Genomic DNA, 6,865 nt, shown 5'->3' with positions numbered 1-6,865 from the left:
GAAACATATGCACAAAACGCGCAAACACACTCGCACACATTCACATACAACTGCTTTCAAACTCGTGGCGCTTGGGGAGGTGTGTGACCCATGTACGTCCTCTCCTGACTCCCAGTGTTGCCCAACAGGGAGTGTTTGTGTGGTATCCAAGGGCAACGGCAAGAGAGGGTGGGGGAGGCTGATGTAGAGAGGCAGGGCTGCAGCCACACTTTCTACTCTGGTTTGTTTGCATGTCTGATTGCTGTATGTGCATGCGTGTGTGTATGTGTATGTGTGTGTGCCTGCAGAACATGCAGGTGGGCTTATGCACGATGTCATTGTGTGACTATGTTTGTGTATGGCTGTGTGTGCGTGTGTATTTGAACATGCATGTGTGTGTGCCTGAGCAGTGTGTGGAAAGTGTTGTTGTCTGCTGGCTAACTGTTACTGACAAGCACACACTGACTACTGGAGTCAAAAAGTTAAATGCACTCTATGCTCTTTTCTCTCCCCGGAGGCTCCCTCTTTCTGCCTCTCTAACTTTCTCTCCTCCCATTTTTATTTTCTATATTTTTCTCTGTCATACGCTCCTGCTTTTTCTCTCTCCCTGACGATTTCTTTCTTTTCCTCCTCCTCCCCCATCCCTCCCTCCCTCTCTCCCTCCCTCCATCTTTGATGATTTTAGCAGAGGTGTGACTCATTGGGCATCGAGCCACATTGTCAGGTAGTGAGGGGAGGGCGGGAATGAGGTGGAGAGAGGGAGAGAGAGAGAGAGAGAGACAAAGAGAAAGGGAGACAGGGAAGGAGAGTTGTTTTAAAAGTGGTGAGGTATAGTTTGGGGGTGGAGGCGAGGGGGGTGGGGGGGTCAGAGATATGCAAAACAGAGTGGAATGTGCAAAAGGGAAAGAGTGAGAGTGAAAGAGGGAGACTGGGGAGAAGGAGGGGAGTACAGTCAGCACAAGGAAAACATAAAAAAGGAGGGAAATGAATAATTTCTGCAAACGGTTTCCGTCATGATTGAGTTTTTTTTCCCTCCTTGCATGTTTTCACGATTGCTGCTCGTGTTCTGCCCATGCAGCACACTCTGTGAACTGACCAATGTGTTTATGTGCAAACCTGTTCATGGGTAGGTCTCCATTCATGACTTTAATGCCTTAAAGTAGCTAATTACCGGGAGGGTCATTAATATAAACCCGCCTCCCAATAAAATAAAGGACCTGGAGGCAAAGGAGAGGAGGAGGAGGAAGGAGGGATGGCGGGGCGAATGATGTAGAGGATGAAGAGCGCAGGAAAGAGGGGAAGTGGGGTAGGGATGGGTGGAGAGGAGGGACAAAAGAGTACAAGTGGTGTGATTATAAGGATTTGGTAGAGGGAGAGAGGGTTACACAGGCACATTCATGTTCATGTGGCTTGTCAATCAACTGTCTATGTGGCCCCTAAGGCAGGGGCTCTCCACTCTCATCTCAGCCTTGGCACTTGCCAACACACACACAGAAAGGGGAAGAGAAAGAGAGAGGGAGAGAGAGAGAGAGACTCTTGGCTGATAATACGGACGTTCTGGTATTTTCTTCCTTGTGATGAGATGAATGATTTTGTTTAATATGCCCTAAGGTTCAGGTCACCCAGAAGACACACACACGCACACTTGCATACACACACACACACACAAACACACACACACACACACACACACACACACACACACTTGAACTTTGACTCGTGTCCTCAATAGACACTGTGTTCATGCCAGAGCCATGTCTCTGCCTACTCTCTGTCTCCCTTTTCTCTTCCTTCCTCGTGTTTTTCTTCCCCTCTCCTCCTCCAATCTTATCAAAGATAATCTTGTTGACAATCATGAAAAATTATAAACTTGAAATGATTAAATGTGACTGCACTGACCTCGATGATGGTGACCGTTGTTGTGTTTCTTTTTACCAGACCAAACATTCCCATGATGTTATTTGGAATATTTCAGGTATAACTCAGCTCAACTCCCTGGAACTTCTCTCAACACTGCCCCCTTCAGATCACTTTGTCTCACTGAAGTCAGCACTGAAAGAGAGATAGAGATGCCACTGTTGCTCTATCTGTGCCTTACTTTGGAAAGAAGACAAGGAAGCGTAGGTAGGAAAACAGTCGGTCAGTACTGCGTAACTTAGGAGGCATTTGAACCTGTCATCATTGCAACCTGATGTGCACTCATTCCATCACAGCTATAATTTTACTTTGCGAGTATCTTGGTGCGTTGCTGTCATTACATCTTGGTGTGTGCGTGCACATAATGATTAATTGGCGGCTGGCCTGATCCATCCAGTGTATTTAAGCAGTGGTGACAGAGGCATGGGAAAGATCAAAGTCATCCTGATAGATTGCTATCGCCACTCCCACCTGTTCCCTCTGGAATTTCCTCGCTTCCCAGCATGTGTGCATGCGCGTGCACGTCTGTTATGTCTATCAGACTGTTTGTGTTTCTGCATGTGTGCCTGAGTTTGCATCTGTTACCAGGTGGACGTGGACCAGTGTGTCTGTGAGTTTGTGTGCCTGTAAGTGTCTGTGCGTGCATGTGAGTGTGTGTGCGTGTGTGTGTGTGTGTGTGTGTGTGTAGTCTGTTTCAACACGTCTGCAACTTGCGGGAATCTTATAATCTGGAGCTGGAATATGTGCTCATGTCTGTGTCTGTCTAGCCCTGCTCCACCTCTCTCTCTCTTTCTATTTTTCTCTCCCTCTCTCTCTCTTTTCTCTCTCACTCTTTGACAGCTCTAATAAGTTCAGAAGATCAGGTTACACCCCTCAATACATGCCAACTTGTCCCTGTTTTTCTGTTCTTTCTTTAATTCTGTCTTCATGCTTCTTTCTTTAACCCATTTCATATAAATGCTCTGTCTCACCAACAGACACTTTCTCACGAACATGAGGATACACACACACACATACATGCAGCAGACACACACACACTGACAGAGTGTGAGACACAGTACATGCACGCAGTGTCTCTGCAGGCCTCTCAGGTTGCTGACATTTTCCATTTTTGCGCATATAAAGTAATAATAATAATATTAGTGGGTGTGACAGAGCAAGGGTCCATTCACTGCCACTGCCAGCCTCCTATAAATATCCCCCTTCTTCGAGGGAATCCGAGAAGCAGCAGAGACCTTCAGTTTACACAGCTGAGAAGCATGTGGACGAAACCCTCTATTCTCTCTCTTTCCCTCTTTTTCCTCCCTCTCCTCTCCCCTATCCCTGCTCTTCAGTTTCCTATCATTTCAACACTTGGTCTGCTACTGTGTATCTTAACTTTTTCCTTTTTTCTTTCTTTGTCTTGTCTTATCTCCTCTCACCTGCCTTCCTCCCCCATGATTTTGTGCACTTATCTCTCCGTCTGGTATGACCTCCCACCTTTTCGCTCATCCTTACATCTCTCTGTTTCTGTTTTTCTCCTCTGGCTGATATTGTGGTGACACAGTGGACAGAGGTCAGCGGGCTATTACCGATGCTGCAGAGTGATGAAGTGAAGCTAATTGCAGGTGGAAGTCACACTCTCCTTCATCACAACTCTGTATTCTGTTATCTCTTCACTCAGCCCTCTCTTGCTCTCTCTCCGTCACACACACACACACACACACACACACACACACACACACACACACACACACACACACACACACACACACACACACACACACACGCTTAAACAATCACAATAACTTCTGGGGCCATATACACACTAATACATAATAGCCAGGGAGATTTTTTTTCTCTCTCTCTCTCTCTCTCTCTCTCTCTCACACACACACACACACACACACACACACACACACACACACACACACACACACACACACACACACGCACACACACGCGCACGCACGCACGCACGCACGCACGCACGCACGCACAGAGTACATGTAGGCCTATGGATGAAGGTGAAAATTGTACTTCGGATCGTGTTTATTGGTCTTTAGCTCCCTCTAGTGGATTTTCTGTGTTAACGTGACAACACGTCACTTGTTTTTTTGTTTTCACTTTAGTTTATTTTTCTTCATTTGTATTTTGTATCTTACATTTATATCTGTTCTTTCATCTATATGTTCTACGAAAACAAAAAGACAGCACCTAACTGCACATATGGATATGCATTGCGCACATAGATGTGTATGCTGTAAATGTGTAACTGAATAACAACGTGCTCTAATAAAAAAATATTTGACACATTTTTAATCTCTTCTTTGAAGATTTTTGCGGACCTAATAAGCTGATTCTGGACAAAATATCACCGCTCAATAAAGTCAATAAACTGAATAGACCAAAGCCTTCGGGTGTGAGTCACTACAACACGTGGTTTGTTACCTGTTCAGGAAGCAAAGCACCTGTCATTCTGCCGCGTCAGCTCTCCGTCATTACACTGAAGTCCGTTCAGTTTCTTTGTAAAACTTCTCTGTCTTTCTTTATTTGACACGTGGTGCCATTGCTTATTTCTGAAGTGAACTCAGACAACAGACAGGACAAATCAGTCATCAGCCCGTCCTGTGGTTTGCTCATGTAACTATATAAGTCAGTTGGTCTTCCTTGACCCTCGCATCGGTTTAGCTCAGTGGTTACTTCTCATCTCAAAATGTCGATTCTACGAGTCCGCGGGCTCCAGAGTTCGACCACGGGCGCTGTCCGATGTTTTCTTTCGGTTTCTACCGCCCACTACTCCAAGGCTCTAAATAACGTGGTAAAGAGTAGCCTATCACACAAACAAGATACGGACAAATGAGAAAGGGGAGAGGAAACTCTGAAAACTGAGTGGAGAAACGGGGTGACAATGTCCCTATCAAAATGGCACGATTCAATTAGAATAATAATAACTTTATTAATCACCAAAAGGCAATAGCCTATGTTGAGTATGAAAATTACGTGAATCATATGTCATGGTCTCCATGGTCACTACATCTCAATTTAACTGAACTGAACGGTGGGGGGTTGTGTTACAGTGACTGCTCTCCTCCACCATCATCAAACACCACATTAGTGGATAAGGGTGTTTATTCCTAATGTAGCCTGTAACACTTCCAGAGACTTGTAAAATCCAGATCAAGAGGTATTTGTGTCTTGTTTGTATGTCTGTGGAGAATGAAACTGTGCTGAAAGACATAAACAAATATATGAATCTATACATTTTGCGTGTGCACGAGTGGTCCAAAGGTGGTGGTGAGTGGTGTTTATTTCTTACTCAGATGTTTCCTACACACGGACAGATTACTTTTAGATAGTGACAATGTGCTATATTCAAATAAATGGATTAAAAGAAAATACATTTCTATTAAAGTTCTTGTGATTTACACTTTAGACGCATTGCATTTCACCACCCCCTGCTGGACGTTATTTTCAAGGGAGACAGAAACTCAAACTAAAAGGTTTATACCCAGAGGAGGGCACTGTGTCTTGGCTCCACATGTTTACAGTGTTTTTAATCTAGTGTTCCTGTGGTTTTCCCAGCTCTTCACCTTTACAACAAATGACATGAAGGTGAGGCAGCTCAGGCGATCAAGTGAAAAAAACAAGTCAAAATCCACTGTTATAGGTTGTAGGATAACTTTTAGTGACAAAGTTATCCGTCTCACATTAACCACATAAATCAGATCTGTGTTGACAAATAATTATTGACAGAGCTGTGAAGTGCACTCTGATTGGAGTTCCCTTCCATCAGTAGTAATAACTTACTATACCATATTATATAAGAGGAGGAGGAATTAGAAGCATTGGGAGAATTGCTGATCGTCTATAGGTCGGAGGACCTGGCTGCAGACTTTCCTTGCACCACCCCACACCGGAAAGCAGAATAGCTGATGAGTGAAATGATATTTGTTCTAATTAACTAGTTTGTTTGACTTTACTCATTAACAGAATATAAACAAGAATGTTTTCATAAACGGATGAGGGACGACGTAGAAAACAACGCTCAGGAGCTGAAGTCACAGAATTGACAGCGCTACAATGACAGTAACCGCTATGCCGATCAATATCCGGTAGATGGCGCCCTAAGACCACACATGAAAACAGACCAAACCATTGCAGACAATGAATAACAGCCTCTGATAGAAACAAAGGGAAAACTAATTTATTTGACAGGGCTTTTGGGTAACACCACTCATCACTCAATCACATATTTATACTGTTTATTAATATTAATCAATCCAGACTGAGATATACATAGAGTAATTACAGGAACACACTTTAAACAAAAGTTTGAACTTATTGATTCATTCACAAGTTTTAATTTCTCATTGTTTGTGTATTGTTTGATTGTAGGTTTTTAGATTATCATACACATTACAGGGTGAAACACAGTCAGCCTTAAAAAAAAATTTCCTCTGGAAGGTTCAAATTCAAATTCATACATCCTTAAATTTGGTGGGTGGTGAGACTTTTTTATTTTTTATTTTATTTTTACGTTTAGTAAGTGTAAATTCTTAATGTCTATGGGTCTTCTGGGATTATGGTGATTACACAGATTCATCATACTCTAGTCATGTATCTGTGGTGTTCAATCAATGGCTTTCAAGGGACAACCGCTTGGATGAATCAATCAAATGTCATGTTTGTTAAGATTTAACAAACCGTTTTCTAAACGGTGTCTGTTCACACTGAACAACAGAGAATATGGTTGAATAATTCCTGTATCCCCCCCAATCTGTTATCAACTCCCTGTTGCTGAGACATGTCACTGAGATTACCATAGGCCGTACTACATCGAGTGACACATGCACATGCACACATGCAGCCGGTAGATGGAGCCATAAGATCAAGAATAAAACAACAACAACACAAGACTCGATTCGGTCACCCTCACTCGAGCACACAGTGGGGTAAATAAACCGGAGACTATACTTGGTCAACTGAA

This window comes from Trachurus japonicus, chromosome 10, assembly GCF_045865225.1.
Source record: "Trachurus japonicus isolate A0001 chromosome 10, Traja_1.0".
Lineage (NCBI taxonomy): Eukaryota > Metazoa > Chordata > Actinopteri > Carangiformes > Carangidae > Trachurus > Trachurus japonicus.
Note: the sequence above shows the minus strand (reverse complement) of the source record.